This window comes from Petaurus breviceps, unplaced genomic scaffold, assembly GCF_028583685.1.
Source record: "Petaurus breviceps papuanus isolate PSGF00001 unplaced genomic scaffold, PetGlider_PUasm1.0 224, whole genome shotgun sequence".
NCBI lineage: Eukaryota > Metazoa > Chordata > Mammalia > Diprotodontia > Petauridae > Petaurus > Petaurus breviceps.
This window is the reverse complement of record NW_027185887.1, coordinates 2,004,656-2,022,836: the sequence shown is the minus strand read 5'-3', so window position 1 is coordinate 2,022,836 and position 18,181 is coordinate 2,004,656.

Below are 18,181 nucleotides of genomic sequence, written 5' to 3'. Positions count from 1 at the left end.
ATTTGGAATAAACAGAATGAGGCAGGGCATAGAGTTTTGAGATCAAGAGATGCTTGAGGAAAGTTGCATAGTCCAATTTGACTGAAGTGCAGAGTAAATGGAAAGGAAGTCATGTAAAGGACTGGAAATAGAGGATGCTGTTTAAATGCCAAATGAAATTCCATTATACCACAGAATGTATTGTATTTCTCTTCATATTCCCATCACCTATAACAGTAACAGTAGACAATAGATGTGTATTGATTGACTCATTGACGGCATTTTGCAAGGACCCAGGACTTCTCAATGAAGAAATTAGGATTACATAAAATGTCAAGGGAACTAAATTGACTGTGATGGCCTACCTCCTCCCCATCAACAGCACCAACAACAAATATTTACCAAGTTATATTAAGGAAAAACATTGGTTAACAAATGTCTTTTCTTCTGAGATCTGCTGGTCTTTGGGAGTATCTCTTGCCAGATGAATCTTCATCTCCCTACTAGTTCTATACTTTCAACCTATAATGGTTAAATCAATTCTTGAGTATCCTCAGACAACTACCACTTGAGTCATGTGACTCAAAAGAAAGTGATTAGTGAGCTATAGGTCTTCTTTCCATCTCTTCAACCTCATATTTGACACACTGGGCAATTTTAGGCTTGTTAACTAATTATGCAGGCACTGAATACAGCTATGCTTATTCCTTTGGCACCAGTAATTTAACAGAGGGGTCCCATTTCACAAGTATAAATATGTGAATATGCCCCACTTCTAGTTCCCAGACACCAGCCAAGAACAGGGGGAATATTCACCAAAACAGGCTATGGGTTAAATTCAAAATTCAGATTAGTAGAAGATTGAAATTGTTTTTGTTTGTTTGTAGGTGGATATGTTTGTGTTCTTTTTATTAAAGAATTATTTTCCCTCTGGCATTATCAGAAGTTCTCTTTCTGAATGTTACTTTGGGCTTTTAAAAAAAACAGTTAAGCATCAATTTTCTGTCTTTTCTTTTGTCAGTCTCAGAGTTTGATTTGCATTACATGGTACCAGTCTGCTGCTGTTGATATCCCTCAGGCAGTGTTAGCATTTCACTGTTGAAGTTGAAGAAAATCTCATGCCTTTTAGGCATTTTAGAAAACACAACAAACACCTCCCTATTTTCCAGAATAGTTTTTCCCCCTTCTTTTTGTCAACACAAACTATAAACAAATCAGACTTAAAACGAAGTAACCATCTGAAATATTATCATCTTTTTGCCCATCTGTCACACTAAAAAGTCAGTTGTGAGATTATGCTTAGGTGTTGTCAGCCAATCAGAGGTGACGTAGGAACAGATATGTGAAATAGAATAAAAATGTAAAGCATTCACAAAAAAAAATTATCAAGATATGAGCTGTTTAAAGGTGGGATATAACACAGGAGTAAGGCTAAAGTGCCATGCTATATTTCCTGTCTTCACAGAAAAAAGGGCTTGTTTGATGGTACAATATCATAACTTCTCCATCAAAGACCTTGCTTCTTTCTGTTTTTCTTCCTCATATGCCTTTGTGTAAACCCAGCAGATTCTGGGTGTTGGTTACACTCAGGCATTCAAATAAAGAAGGCAAGAATGTAAAGGCAATATGAAGTAGTAGCTACAGTGCTAAGCTTAGAGTCAGGAAGACTCTAAGTCAAATCCTAACTCCAGTTCATATCCTGTGTGAGGATAGATGGGTCACTAAGACAGTTTCCTCATCTGTAAAATCAGGGTAGTAAGCATTCTCAAAAAGAGACACAAATTATCAACAACCACTTGAAAGAATGCTCACAACCAATAATAATAATAAATGAAAATCAAAACAACTTACCCTGAGGTTATTTCATCTTATAATTTCTTTTGTCTTATGAAATTATTAGTTTCTATTTGATCCCATCAAATTTCTACTGATTTTGTTGTTTGGGCAAGGTTTTATACTTCTTGTTCCAAGCTGTCAATTCCCTTTCTAGTTCTTTCTTCCATATCTCTCATTTCTTTTCCATTTTTTTGCTTTAACATTTCTATTTAATTAACAAACCATCTTAACTTAAAAAAAAACCTCTTGATTCTTGTCTTTCAGGAATACTAGTTGCATTTGTCCTCATTCTACATTTTCTTTTGAGGCTTTGCCTGTGTATGTTTTCAAGTCATTTTCTTCTTTCTGGATTTGTGTCTTGAGTGTCCCTGTCACCACAATAGTTTTTGTGCTTGCTCATTATTCTAGCCTACTTTCTGAATTTAGCCTTTATGTTAGAACCAGGTATTTCTGTAGTGAAACTGTGGGCTGTTTCTTTTGTTACTTTCTCGGGAGTATTGAATAATTGTGTTAATCTAGTTTCTTAGGGATAGCTCAGGCTGGGGACCTATAAGTTATAGAGATCCCCAAGTGGTTTGATCCAGGAAAAATATCTGATTTATGTACTTCTAGCTTTAACTCTTCAAATTTGTGGCCTATGTTTGGCTCACAGCAATAGTACAGTATGGTTGGATTTAGCCCATCAGTCAGCTAGAAAATTGTTGGTTCAGTTCTTTCTATAGACCATGGCTTTCTTTTAGTCTGTGATTCCTTCCCTGCAGTTATTCTGCAGTTGTCAGGGCTTAAAGTTGGAGCTGAGACCATTCTTGCTCCTGGGGTCTGAATCATACAGATGCTATTTACTGAACTTTCTCCTTGCTCTGGACACAGGCTAAGACCTGTGGCCACTCCTCAATCCACAATTTCCATGTAGGTCCAGGACCTCTCCTTAGTTTCTTCTAGAGCTGTCACCTGGAACAGGGTAGGGAATGACAAAGTTGCCAATTGGAATCTATTCCTTTACTCTGCAATGCTTTGTTATCCGTTTGAGACCTTATCCTTCCCAACACAGTCCCTGATCATTGCAATGCTCTCTGCAGTACCTTCCTCATTAGAATATGTCACCAGTAACTTTTGTCTTGGATTTCCTGATCAGTATTCAGTCTAGTGAATTTTCTAGATCTGCTTAGAAGAATTTTGTGGGCAGACCAACTATCCTTGCTACTCTACCATCTTTGTGGTACATGAATTAATAGAATATTACTAAGTTGTAATAAAGGAGGAATATGATGAATACAGAGAAAAAGTGAAAGACTAGTGTAATCTAACGCAGAATGAAGTAAGCAGAACCAAGAAAAAAACAGCAATATAAATAGAAAGAATAGTCAAAAGTAATAAAAAGGAATGTTGCAAAATTAAAGAGAAGAAATTTAGCCCCAAAGAAGAAAAATTACAAGATAAACATCACAAAATACTATACCCCTCTTCTTTGCAGAGATGTGACTTTTATAATTATGGTACATCATATGCATTTTCGGATTGTTAAAATAATATTTTGGGGGTTTGATAACCAATTACTTTTATCACAGAGAAAATGCACCCAAGAGGAACTGAAAAAGACTCTCATAAGGGAGAAAGAAATTCTAAGACCTGTAGTACTAGGGGGTTGTGAATGACCTTTGTTACATATGCATACTACACAAGTGCTTTACAACCACTGGAATGAGGTTCTATGTGTATTTATAGGACTGTGTACCATTGGTTGATTATGGTTTATCTTTTTTCTTGGTATATTATCTTAGTAAATGTCTTTGTCAAGAGCTGAGTCTAATGGCTGATTGTTAATGGGAAGCACACCAGTGTGGACTCCTGAGTCAGAGGCCTCCTACCTCTATAATATTTGAAGAATGACCTCAAAGGTTAAGCCTTGAAGCCTGAAGGAGCAGACATCTACCCAACTCAAAGGCAAGTAAGATTTGGGGAGTTAAGAAATGAAATAACATATGTGAAGTGTTTGCAAAAACTTAAAGTGCCATATGAATATTAGATATTCTTACTATCAGCTATTATTATTAGCCCAAAGGCTATGTTACATTTATAAAGTATTTTACCTTTTTTTTTTGCTTTTTGGAGGACAATTGGGGTTGAGTGACTTGCCCAAGGTCACACAGCTAGTTTTTGTGTTAAGTGTCTGAGGTCAGATTTGAACTCAGGTCCTCCTGACTCCAGGGCTGGTGCTCTATTCACTGAACCACCTAGCCATCCTGTGTAAAGTATTTTACAAATATTGAATGTATGAATGAATGTCATCCCTTAGTTTTAATAAATAGTTTTGTATGCAGCCAATAACTAATCAATTATGCAACTATCACACTTGTGATTTACCCTGGCCATTTGCTGCTCTTCTTCCTCCTCTGTAGCCATGCTAACTGTCTTTTGGCAATTTGATCTTTCATTTACATGTTGGACAGAATCAAAGACATGATGTTCAAAACAGTCATTTTGTAAGTTTGTGCCTCTTGTAGAAGTAGAAAAATTAGGGTTCGGGACCATACTTATTTCTTCTCCAGGTATATTCCTGAGAAAACTCCCCTGAAATAGAGTAGATGTTAGGAAGTAAGTACCACTTTTTAATGTAAACTATAAAGGAGAAGGGTAAAAGGCACAAAGAAGAGAAATATCATTAAAGTAAACTCAAAGAGGAACTTGGAATCGGGTAATATAATGAAAAGGAGTAGGGGAGATTTGATTCAGATTAGTGCAAGTAAAACAAGCAGTGGGAAGGAAGTACTGACTTAAAGAAGAGGTAAATATATATATATATATATATATATATATATATATATATACACACACACGTGTGTGTGTATACAATAACATAATAATATATAACAATTATAACACTAAATATTCCTCAAATAAATTCCCAATTAAGAAAAATTCTAAAGGAGACTGGCTATATAAATGAAATTCAGCAATTTTGCCTATATGTGAATCATATCTGAGATATTTGTAAACATAATAAGTATAGGGAAATGGAACAAAATCTATCTCGTATTGCATGGCTCTAAAAATGATGAGTTGAAATTATTATCCCAAAGAAAGCAAAAATAAAAAATGATAAAATCAAAGGGAATCATCAACATCCTCATCACCTCCATCATCATCTAGAGATTTAAGGTTTGCAAAGTGCCTGACAAGTATTTCATTTGATTCTTATAAAAGTCTTACATTGCAGTTACTGCTATTCTCATTTGACAGAGGAGAAAACAGGCTGAGGGTTTAAATGATTTGCCTAAGTTTACAGTTAGTAAGTATTTGTAGCAGGATTTGAACTTAAGTCTTCCTTGACACAACTCCATTAGTTTCTCTACTATGCTACCTAGTTGGAAAGAAAAAAATATATAAGAAAAAAGACCACATAAATTCATAACAGACATGAAAAGTAACAAAAGAGTAGGATATGCTGATATCTTTCTTTAAGAACTGGATAAATCCAACAGAAAAAAACCCCACAAGTATGAAACTGAATGTATTATTGGATAAATCAGATCTGATTGACCCAAGGTAATTTCTGAATGAGATAATAATGAATGCAAATATTGTCAGTATTTTTTAAAAAATATTAATTTTCCCCAGTTACATGTAAAAACATTTTAACACTTGTTTTTAAAATTTTGAGTTTCAAATTCTCTCCCCTCCTCCCTTCCCAGCCCCTTTCATCAAGAAGGCAAGCAATTTGATATAGATTATACAGGTGTAGTTATGCAAAACATTTCCATAATACTCATGTTGTGAAAGAAAACATAGACAAAACAAACTCAAGAAAAATAAAGTTTTTTAAAGTGTGCTTCAATCTGTAGTCAGATATCATCAGTTCTTTCTCTGGGGATGGATAGCATTTTACATCACAAGTCCTTCAGAGTTGACCTGGATGGCTGTATTTCTGAGGATAGCTAAGTCATTCACAGCTCATCATCTTACAATACTGCTATTACTTTGCACATAGTACATTTCACATTGTATCAGCCCATGCAAGTCTTCCCAAATTTTCTTCTGAGAGCATCCTGTTCACAATTTCCTATGGTACAACAGTATTTCATCATAGTCACATTTGGGAACTTTTTCAGCCATTCACCAGTTGAGGGGCATCCCCTCAATTTCTAATTCTTTGCCCCCAGAACACAGATCTTATAAATATTTTTGAACATATAAGTCTTTTTCTTTTCTATTTTTATTTCTTTTAAGATACAGACCTAGTAGTGGTACTACTAGCCCAAAGACACATATCCCTTTGGGCATAGTTCCAAATTGCTCTACAGAATGATTGAATCAGTTCAGAATTCCACCAACAGTGCATTAATGTCTCATTTTCCCCACATCCTCTCCAACATTTGTCATTTACCTGTTCTGCCTTATTAGCCAATATAATAGGTATGAGATAGCACTTCAAAATTGTTTAAATTTGCATTTCTCCAATTAATAGTGAGTTAGAGTATTTTTTTCATATGTCTATAGATTGCTTTGATTATTTCATCTGAAAACTGACCACATCCTTTGATCATTTATCCATTGGGGAATGGCTCTTATTTTTATAAATTTGACTCAGTATTTTTATATGTTTGAAAGATGAGAAATTTATCAGAGAAACTTGCTTCAACATTTTTTCACAGTTACTATTGCTAATAGTATTTCCCTCCATCCTATCCCCCCATTCACATTCTATTCTCTCTCTCCTTTCATGCTGTTCCTCCTCAAAAATATTTTGCTTCTGACTACCCCTCTACCAATTTGTCCTCCCTTCTATTTCTCCCCTCTTTTCTTAAACCTTTCCCTTTCTACTTTCTTGTAGGGTAAGATAGATTTTTATGCTCAATTGAGTGTGTATTTTATTCCCTCTTTGAGCCAGTTCTGATGAGAGTAAGGTTCACTGACTCTCCTGCATTTTCTTCCTTTTCCCCTCAACAATAAAACCTTTTTTTCTTTTATGGGAGATGATTTACCCCATTCTACTTCTCCTTTTCTCTTTCTCCCAGTACATTCATCCCTTAATTTTATTTTTTAGATATCATCCCTTCATATCCAATTTACACCTATTCCCTCTTCCTATATATACTCTTTCTAACTACCCTACTAATTAGAAATGTCTTATGAATAACAAATGTCATCTTCTCATGTAGGATTGTAAGCAGCATAACTTTATTAAGTCCCTCATGATTTCTCTTTCCAGTTTACCTTATTATGATTCTATTGAGTCTTGTATTTGAAAGTCAAATTTTCTATTCAGCCCTGTTTTTTTTTCAAGAAAGATTATACTCAATTTTACTGAGTAGGTCATTCTCAGTTGTAATCCCAGCTCCTTTGCCCTCCAGAATATTATATTCCAAGTCCTCCAAGCCTTTAATATAGAAGATGTTAAATCCTGTGTTATCCTGACTATGGCTCCATAGTACTTGAAGTTCTTTCTCCTTGACTTGGGAACTCTGGAATTTGGTTATAATATCTGGAAGTTTTCATTTTGGAATCTCTTTCAAGAGGTGATCTATAGATTCTTTCCATTTCTATTTTAACCTCTGGTTCTAGAATATCAGGGCAGTTTTCCTTGATAATTTCTTGAAAGTTGATATTTAGGGTCTTTTTATCATGACTTTCAGGTACTCCAATAATTTTTCCTGGATCTATTTTCCAGGTCTGTTGTTTTTCCAATGAGATAATTCACATTATCTTCCATTTTTTAATTATTTTGGTTTTTGTTTTATTGTTTCTTTATTTCTCATGAAGTCATTAGCTTCTATTTGCTCCATTCTAATTTTTAAGGAATTATTTTCTTCAGCGAGCATTTGGATGTCATTTCTATTTGGCCAAATCTACTTTTTAAAGCATTCTTCTCATTGGCTTTTTGGACCTCTTTTTCCATTTTTGCTAGTATGTTTTTCAAGATGTCCTTTTCTTCAGTATTTTTTGTGTCTCCTTAACCAAAGCTGTTGACTTGTTTTTAATGATTTTCTTGCATCATTCTCATTTCTCTTTCCATTTTTTCCTCTATCTTTCTTATTTGATTTTAAGCTCCTTTTTGAACTCTTCCATGGCCTGAGAAAAAAATCATATTTTTCTAGGTGGCTTTGGATGTAGGAGTGTTGAGCTTGTTGTCTTCTTCTGAGTATGTATTTTGATCTTCCTCATCACCATAGTAACTTTCCATAGTTAGGGTTTTCCCCCCTGTTGTTTGCTCATTTCCCCAGCCTATTACTTGACTTTTAACTCTTTGTTAAAGTAGGACTCTGCTTCCAGGGTGGAGGGCACACTGTCCCAAGCTTCAGGGGTTTCATCCAGGTGTTTTCAGAAATATTTCTAGGGACCTGTATGTTTTCAGTTCTTCCAAGGTGGTACGATCTAAGCAGACATATTTACTCCTCTCCTGGCCTGTGTTCTGGTCTGTGAGTAACCACAAGCACTCTTTTCTTCCTTGGAACTGAGAAGACAGTTCCCCTTCTACTGTGGCCACAAACTCTGCTATGCTAGTACTCTTCTTCTTCCCCCTGGGACTGCCACCCAAAGTCTGAGACCTGTAGCTAACTATGGGCAAAGCAACAGAATCCTGATTCGGTGACAGCAAAGAGATCCCAGTAATCTGATTTTTTAAAATCTCCTTCCTCCTCCAGTTGTTTGACATTACCATCTGTGGGTTGAGATCTCCAGGAGCAGCTACTGGCACTTACTGATTCAGTCACTCCCAAGGCCTGCTCCTGGTTTGCTGTGATCAGAGCTGTGCTGGTCTAGCCTACACTGTATTGTGCTCCACTCTCAACCAAGTGTGACAGACCTTTACTGCCAACCTTCCAAGTTGTCTTAGGCTGGAAATCTGTTTCATTACATCTTTTTCTTGTTTCTGCTGATCTAGAATTTGTTTAGAATAATTTTTAAAGGTATTTGGAGGGCTTTGGGGGAGAGCTCATGAGTACTTGCCTGTACCCTGACATCTTGGCTCCACCCTCTATATTTTCAGTATTGCAAAATAATTTTACACAATTTAATCATATCCTAAGGTTGGAATTCTCAACTCAGAGTTACCAAACTTAAAAAAAATTTGATAACTATACTTCAGGAGAATTGATTTGCTATGTAATATTGTGTAATTTAATTTATACATCAAACTAATCTGAGAAGTAGTCTACAGGCTTCACCCAACTGTGAAAGGAGTCATTATCTCTCTGTCTCTGACTCTCTCTCTCAGATACACACACAAACATACACATGATTAAGGATCCTTCTACTAAGGCTAAAAGGAATCATAAGCAAACATTAAAAAGTTGATATAGTAAATGCCACCTTAATAACTTGGTCTCTTCTTTGCCTAATTTGATTCCTTTGATTTCTTTTTCTTCTCTAATTGCTACTGCTAACATTTCTAGTACCAGATTGAATAAGAGGGGTGATAGTGGACATCATTTTTTCACCCCTGATCTTATTGGAAATGCTTCTAGCTTATCCCCATTACATATAATACTGGCTGATGGCTTTAAATGCTACCTATTATTTTAAGGAAGGCTCCATTTATTCCGATACTTTCTAGTGTTTTCAATAGGAATAGATGTAGTACTTTGTCAAAAGCCTTTTATGCCTCTTTGCGAGGCATACTTTACCCTTTTCTGCTTCATTATTTCCTCTTCTTCCATTTCAGTCCCTTTGTAGCCCTTAATAAGGTTTTTTAATTGTCATTTTATGTAATTTATACCCATGCCTTCTATTTGTCTATAAAGAGTATGCTCTTATTAAATAACAGGGTGTGTATGTGTGTGTGTGTGTGTTTTCCTTATTTACCTTTCTATATCTCTCATGTGTCATGTAATTGGAAGCCGAATTTTGAACTCTGGCTTTTTCATCAGGAAGATATGGAAATCTGTTATATCATTGAATCTCCTTGCCTGGAATAATATGTTCAGTTTCACTGGATGGGTGATCCTTGTTTGTAACCGAGCTCTTTTGCCTTGCAAAAATCATATTCCAGTTCCTCCAATCTTTTAGTATAGAAGCTGCCAGATCCTGTGTGATCTTCACTGTGGTTCCACAATATTTGAATTGTTTCCTTCTGGCTGCTTGTAGTATTTTCTGCTTTACCTGGTAGTTCTGGGGTTTGGCCACAACATTTTGCGGACTTTTCAATTTGGAATCTCTTTTAGGAGGTGAACAGTGGATTCTCTCAATTTCTATTTTACCCTCTGGTTCTAGTATCTCAGGGCAGTTTTCCTTGATGAGCTCTTAGAAGATTTTGTCCAGGCTTATTTTTTTATCATGATTTTCTGGTAGGCCTATGATTCTCAGATTATATCTCCTGGATCTGTTTTCTAGGGCAGTCACTTTTCCATTGATATATTTTACCTCCTTTTCTAATTTTCCATTCTTGATATTTTGTTTGACTGATTTTTGGTTCCTCATAGAGTTATTCTCTTCAATTTGGTAGATTCTAGTTTTTAACAAATTATTTTCCTCGGTGAATTTTTGAAGCTCCTTTTCCATATCAGACATTTTTCTTTTTAAGGAGCTGTTTTCTTCATTGTAATATTTTTCAAATTTTGCAATTTTTGATTTTAAAAGAATTATTCATTTTATCTTCTCTCTAATTTGGTTTTCAAAGTTCTTTTTGAACTCATCTAAGAATGCTTTCTGTGCTTGAGACCAGTTCCCTCTTGAGGCTTCAGCTGTGGGTGTGGAGTCGATACTGTCTCCTCTGAATTTGGTTCCTCCCTCTTGCAATAGTAGGACTGCAGAGTCTTTGTCTTTGCAGTCTGTTTTTTAATAATTTTGAGGCAGGACCCTAGCCATGCCCTTCCTCTAGGGTTTCAAAGCCTTTGCTGTTTAAAGTTTTGCTTTGGGCAATAATTACTATGTTTTCAGGGTCAGAGGTGGGGATTGGAGCAGCTGGGGTTCACTCTGCCATCCTGGTCCCTGGAAGTTCAGATAGGGGCCTTTTAAATTTCCAGGCTATGGGTTGGTAGACACAGGAGTAGCTGCTGCCACTGCCAGGGGCCCTGCATTTGACTCTTACCCTGCTCCGTCCAGTCCCATACCTGCAGTGATAGGCCCTTGGGGTTGATGGGTCAACTTGCCTACACATTGATCCTCTGCACCAAGCCCTGTCGACTTCCAGGCCTCTGTGCGACCCCTATCATCTTGAAGTTACTAGAACTTAAAATGAGTAGTTCATAGAGAAATTAAAGAAGCAATATTTATTATAAAGTAAATGATCAGCTATGAACAGCATATCAAAATGTATTGGATATAGCTAAAGTAGTCTTCAGAGGAAAATTCTGAAAACTTAAATTAGCAAAATTCAAAAGTGATAGTGAACTAAGCATGTAATTATGACTAGAATTTTTTATTAGTTTCTAAAACAAGTATAAAATTAATCTTAATCATTATAGGAGAATAAGAAAAACATGAAAATAAAAAGAATAAAGACCTGATAAATTAAACTAAAAACAAATTTTGGAAATTAACAAAATGAATCAACCATTAGCTAACCTATTCATGAAAATGAGTTAGATATAACTGCCAAACTAAAAAAAATTAACAAAGTAAATGAACAAATAATAGAAAGGAAATAAAAAATAATTGTTCAAAATTACTTCACACAATTATTATCCAACAAAAATAAAATTTCTGATGACATTAATGAGGATCTACAATAATATATAACACCCAAACTTGAAAATTATTAAAAATAGGGATCTTGAATAACAATCTCAGAAAATATAATTTGATCTGGCCATGCATGTATTGCCAAAGACTAGATGGATTTACAATTTAATTTGATCAAATATTTAAGAAGGAATTACTACATATGCCCTAAAATAATTCTTATAAATGTGTATAGAGTCACTCTATTCTTTTTGTGCAACAAATATGATTCTGAAATACAAGCATGGGAAAGATAAAGTAGAGAAAGAGAACTACAGAACAAGCTCATTAACAAATACAATACTCATAAGGAGCCTCCACAAAGATACTAGGAATACATTGATGATTTAACATTAAGAAAGTACAACTAATTATAAAAAAATGACAAAAATATAATGATTTTAATAAATATAGAAAACCATTTCACAACATGCACTATTTATGTTAAATGTACATTTTTAGTTAAAAAAAAATACATGGGGATTAAAGGTCCCTTATATAATATGACCAAGAATTTGTTTACCTCTGAATTTTTATCAATATATATTATACATCATCCTCGTTTCCGAATATATTGTTCCCACATATCATTCATAATAAGCCATTTCTTATAAGAAAAAATAAAAAAGGATACAAAAAACCCCAAGTCTAAATTGAATCGCCACATGAATCAAATTTAGCAGCTTAAGCAATGTTAGGTTCTCATAGTTGCCCATCTCTTCAAAGAATAAAAAGAGGTTGTTTTTTTAATCTTTTCTCTGATGCTAAGCTAGATTATTATACACAGTCTTCAGTTTCAATCTTTTATTGACATAATTATAGTTGTATTTATTCTTCTTTTGGTTCATTCTGTACTAGTTCATATAAATCTTCCCAAGCTTCTCTTAATTTTTCACATTCTTAATTCTTATGTCACAGTAATATTTAATTATACCCACGGACCACAATTTGTTTAGCCATTACCCCATCAATGAGTATCTGCTTTCCATAAAAACATACATGTAAAACAAAAAACTGGAACTATTTATAATAATGGAAAAAAATTAGAACTTCTTCCAGTGCTAATTAGAGAAGATAAGTGATTTCCTTCATCCCATTATTATTTGAAATAGTTTTAAAAATGCTAACTATATCAGCATGAAAAAAGAAAAAAATACATGAGTTACAGGAGAGACAAAATCATTCTTATTTGTAGAAGAAACACTGGTGTGCCTAAGAACCTCAGACAATCAGCAAAGCAAGTAACTGAGATTTTTCTAGCTTCAGAAAAGTAGGATAAAAATAAAACAATAAAAATTATAATCATTCTACATAGAAGTACCAACTACTAGAAAGAAGATATAACAATATATAACATAATATAAATAATACTGATGATTCTCTTTTTTAAGACAATTACAAAATGCATAAAATCCCTACAAATTAATATAACATGACACACAAGATTTATATAAATTAAACTAAAGAATATTATTTAGAGAAAGAAAGGAAGATTTAAATAATTGAGAGATATAATCTATCATGACTATCTCTGACAATATAATATGAATAATTATTCTATTTAAACTAATTTATATAGCTTGTGTTCTAGCAATCAAATCACTAAGGGCATAATTTCTTAGACGTCAGTGAAATTACAAAATTCACTTAGAAAAAGAAGAAATCCATAATGTCAAGGGGAAATATTGAAAAATACAATTGAAGAGATCATAGAATAATGAGATGTTGGCAGGAGTGATCAAAAGCTTTTTGATTCTGGTTAAAAAAAAGGTAAGTAGATCAATGAAACAAACTAGATAAATAAGAAACATAAAGCAATCAAAAATAGCAGTTTTAAAAAATGAATCCCAAATCCCAAATTATGGGGGTAAGAACTCCCTTTTGATAAGAAGTTTGGGGAAAATTTTGAAATTTTTTTGACAGAAATTTGATTTAGACCAATAAATAGCTTACAGTATATTCTGCAATTTGCTCAAAATGGATAATTGACCAGAATATCAAAGATTGTACTACAAAAGAATATAAAAGAGAAAGATATCAGGTAACTTTCAGAGATGTGGTTTGGGGGAAATACTACTAATCAGACCAGGATATAGAAGATCTTAAAAGATAAAATAGACAGTTATTGCCATAATAATGTTGAAAAACAAACAAAAAACCTTTTCCATTAATAAAAATGAGTGAAGGTAGACAGAAAAGAAATAATAGGGAGGACAATATTTATATTCTATATCAATTATGAGTTTGATATTAATCAACAAACATTTATTAAGTACATAGTTTCCTAATTTTAAGTCACTTCCCCCCTGGTTAATAAAAGTAGAGAATTATCATAAATATATAACACTATTCCCCAAAATATCAATGGCCAAAAACTATGAACAATTTTCATAGAAAGAATGCTCACAAGAAAAGATGCTTAGGATCACTAATAGTACAAATGGAAATAAACATATTTCTGAGGTTTTACTAACAGTATATAAATTGGTCAGGTGAATTTGACTCAATGGTGGAAAGTTTCATCAAAGAAACAAAAGAGAGAATTAATGTCTAAGAGTAGAAATACTTCCCCAATTGATAGATTGTCAAAGGATATGAACAGGCAGTTTTCAGATGAAGAAATTAAAGTTATCTTTACTCATACGAAAAAAATGTTCTAAATCGCTTTTGATTAGAGGAATACAAATGAAAACAACTTTGACATACCACCTCACACTTATCAGATTGACTAATGCAACAAAAAATGAAAATGACAAATCTTGGAGAAAATGTGGAAAAATTGGAAAACTAATGTATTTTTGGTGGAGCTGTGAACTGATCCAACCACTCTGGAGAGCAATTAGGACCTTAGCACAAAAGACTTTTATAAAACTACATATACCCTTTGATCCAGGAATACCACTACTAGACCTGTATCCCAAAGAGAACATAAAAAAGAGAAAGGGACCCACATGTACAAAAATATTTATAGCAACTCTTTTTGTGATGGCAAAGAATTGGAAATTGAGGAGATGCCTATTAATTTGGGAATGAATGAAAAAATTGTGGTATATGAATGTAATGGACTACTATAGTTCTATAAGAAATTATGAGCAGGTAGATTTCAGAAAAATCTGAACTTATATGAACTGATGCTGAGTGAAGTGAGCAGAACCAGTAGAAAACTGTAAACAGTAACAACAATATTATGCAATGACCAACTTTGATAAACTTAGGTCTTCTCAGCAATACAGTGATTGAAGACAATTCCAAAAGACTCATGATGGAAAATGATACCCATATCCAGAAAAAGAATTATAGAGTCTGAATGCAGACTGAAGTCTACTATTTTATCTCTGTCTTTTTCTTTCTTTCTCATGTTTTCCCTTTTGTTCTTATTCTTCTTCTGCAACATGATTAATGTGGAAATATGTTTAATATCATTGTACATGTATAATCTATGTCAGATTGCTTGCTGTGTTGGGGAGGCAGAGAGAAGCAAAGGAGGGAGAAAAAAATTTGGAACTCAAAACCTTATAAAAGCGAATGTTGAAAACTATCTTTACATGTAATTGGAAAAAAATAAGATACTATTAAATGGGAATAAAGGAATACAAATATAGAGAAGTAAAGGATAATATGGAAGAAGCAAAAATAAATAAGATTAAAGGAAAATGGAATCTGTCAACAAGCATAATAGTTTGATCTCCAAGAGAGGATCTATAGAGACAACTTAAAGATTGCAGGTATTCCAGCAGAACAAGGTAGGTCCAAAAAAAAATGCAAAGACAAACCCCAAAGCTGAAGAAATAATACAAGAAAACTTCTAAGGATTTCTGACAATAAAAAAGAAAGTACCAAACAAAATAATTTACATATTGCCTCTAGGAAAATGAAACACCCCCCCCCAGACAAACATACAAACAACAAAATCCTTAAGTTGTAAACTTCAAGATATCTATCGTTCACATTTTAAAATTCAAATGACAAATAACAAATTTCTCAAGTGACCAAGACTTTCAAATATAAAGGAAAAGGAATAACATAATTATTGTGCATTGACCGGTCACAGAAGGATATGGAAAAATGTGTGTTCTGAAGAGAAACGGAAGTTAAGATGCAACTTGAGGTGATATACTCTACAAAACTAAGCCAATCATCAATCAATAAATTGGATGTTGTGAGAGATGTTTGCAGAATTCCTACAAAGAAATCTATAAGCAGGTTATGCAGAATCTGCTCTTAAGAATCTGCTCATAGAGTGTATGAGCAGATTATTTGTTTTGCAAGTATCTCTGAAATACAAGGAAGGCAAAAATAATTGATACCTTATAACACAAAAATACAAAAGAGCGTAAAACAGAAAGATAAAGACACTTATTTGATAAAAATGACAAAAACAAAAGTCTACCACTACTACATGCCATCTGACAACTCCTGCCGGTTACAGGGCCCTCCCTGAAGAAAGGCAGACAAGTAACCTGACTGGTTAGCTTTTCTTGTTTTTTTTTTTTTTCCTGCATGAGCAAGTCTGTTCCAAGGGCCCCACAGAAGCATGATCCCAAGGAGACAGGGAGAGTCAAAGACCTTGAGATGGATGCAATCTTCAAAGATTTAATGCTTAGGAAGTTTATTAACTCTTACAGGGTGCTTATGACTCCATGGACAGTTCCTACCTCAGGAGAAGAGAAATGAGATCTTCAGGGAGGAGGGGTGATAGCTAGATGAGTAGGAAAGCATAAACCAAGATAAATAATTTCATGAGAAATAGTTTAAGAAAAATCATAGGGATGGCCCGGTTTAATAAAGAACCAGACAATGTGGAACAAGATAATTCTTAACATGGGTCAATATTCGTATTCTCTTTATTCTTAGGACAAAATGGAAAAATTTACAAGGTAATAACATAGAAATTGTTTAGAAGAGAGAAACCAAAATAGGAATCTTAAGAAGCTTTAATTCCATGAGGAATTCAGAAATTAATAAGGAAAAAAGAAGGATAAAAGCCAAGAATCAAAGAACAAAAATCTAAAATCCTACAAAGTATAGGCATAGATGGACCATATACATATATATGCACATATATACATATATATTCACACATTATTTAATGTTATGTATGTAAATAGGTATGTTAAAATACATTGAGGATACATTTGAAACTTTCCCAACACATAGAGAACTGAAGCAAGGATACTCCACTGTTCCCACTTTTATTTGTTATGGTGGATATGATGCTATCAATAGCAATAAAAAGAATGAAATTAAAGATAGGGATAAAGGAGACAAAACAATCCCCATTTGCTGATTCCGTGATAGAAGGAAGAAACTATGTCCTTATCACTGTGACTTACCTTGTTTCTATGCCTTTTCCTTCAACTGTATGGGAAAATTTAATAAACTTAGGCTGGGAAAACTGAGGAACCTTGAATTCCAGGGCCATTATATTAGTTATTGGACCAATTGCAATTTCCTGGTTTCTAATTTAGGTTTCACAGATTAAAACTGAGAGTAATGCTCTCCATGAGTGAAAGTTATAAGCCCAGTAACTCAGAACTCTAGTTCACAGAAACAAGTAAACGTAAGAGATTGGATGGTCCAGAGGACCCCATTTATTGCTCTAAAGACCTTGGCAGATCAAACTGAGAATCTTACTTGATAAATGGGAAGGTCCATGGCCAAGACTCTAGAGGGAACTAGGTAAGAGAACATGAAAGGAAGGATTTTACTGGTATTGGAAAGACTTTCTGACTTTGCTAGAATAATGGTTGTAAATAAAAACCTACAAGATTTAATTTAAAAGGGCACTATAGTCCTTAGTCTTCCATAGAGGAAGAAACAATAGAGTATTTTAACTGAGACACAAGTTGATTAAGACTAAATAGAGCAACATCTAGTAGGGAATGTTGATACAATCACATAGTATACAATACACAACATCCAACCATGTGATGTCTGAACAGTACTACTCATTAAGCTGCTGTGTGAGACCCTGCTCACAAAGGGGTCCCACACAGCAGCAGCCATTAAAGCAATATTTGCTGGTACTTATGCAACTGTCCAAGGAACATCCAGTGGAAAAGCACCCAGTGAAGTAAGGTCAAGTGGAAATTATGAGGCCAGTGAAGACTACAAACCAGCAAGGAAAAGCCCTGATGGAACTCTTGTCATCATCATCATCATCGTCATCACATATATATAGTGCTTAAGTGCTTTTACAGTTATCATTTCATTTGATCCTCATCAAACTCCTGGGAGACAGGTTCCCTGTTTTATAGATGAGAAAAGTGAGGCAAATAGAGTTTAAGTGACCTGCTCAGGGTCACACAGTGAGTAAATGCTTGAGATCACATTTAAACTCAGGCTTTCCTGAGTTTGTGGAGTAGTGTTCCACCTTTATAAAGAAAAGTTAATCTGGGGGCAGCTAGGTGGCGCAGTGAATAGAGCACTGGCCCTGGAGTCAGGAGGAACTGAGTTCAAATCTGGCCTCAGACACTTAACACTTACTAGCCATGTGACCTTGGGCAAGTCACTGAACCCTAATTGCCCTGCCTTACCCCCTCCAAAAAAAAGCAAAAAAATAAAAAGAAAAGATAATCCAGTGTTATTTTTCATACAATGCTATTTTATTAAATGTTTACTTGGAACTATGTCTTTCTCTGCCTGACTACTGAAAATTATCTATCTATCTATCTATCTATCTATCTATCTATCTATCTATCTATCTATC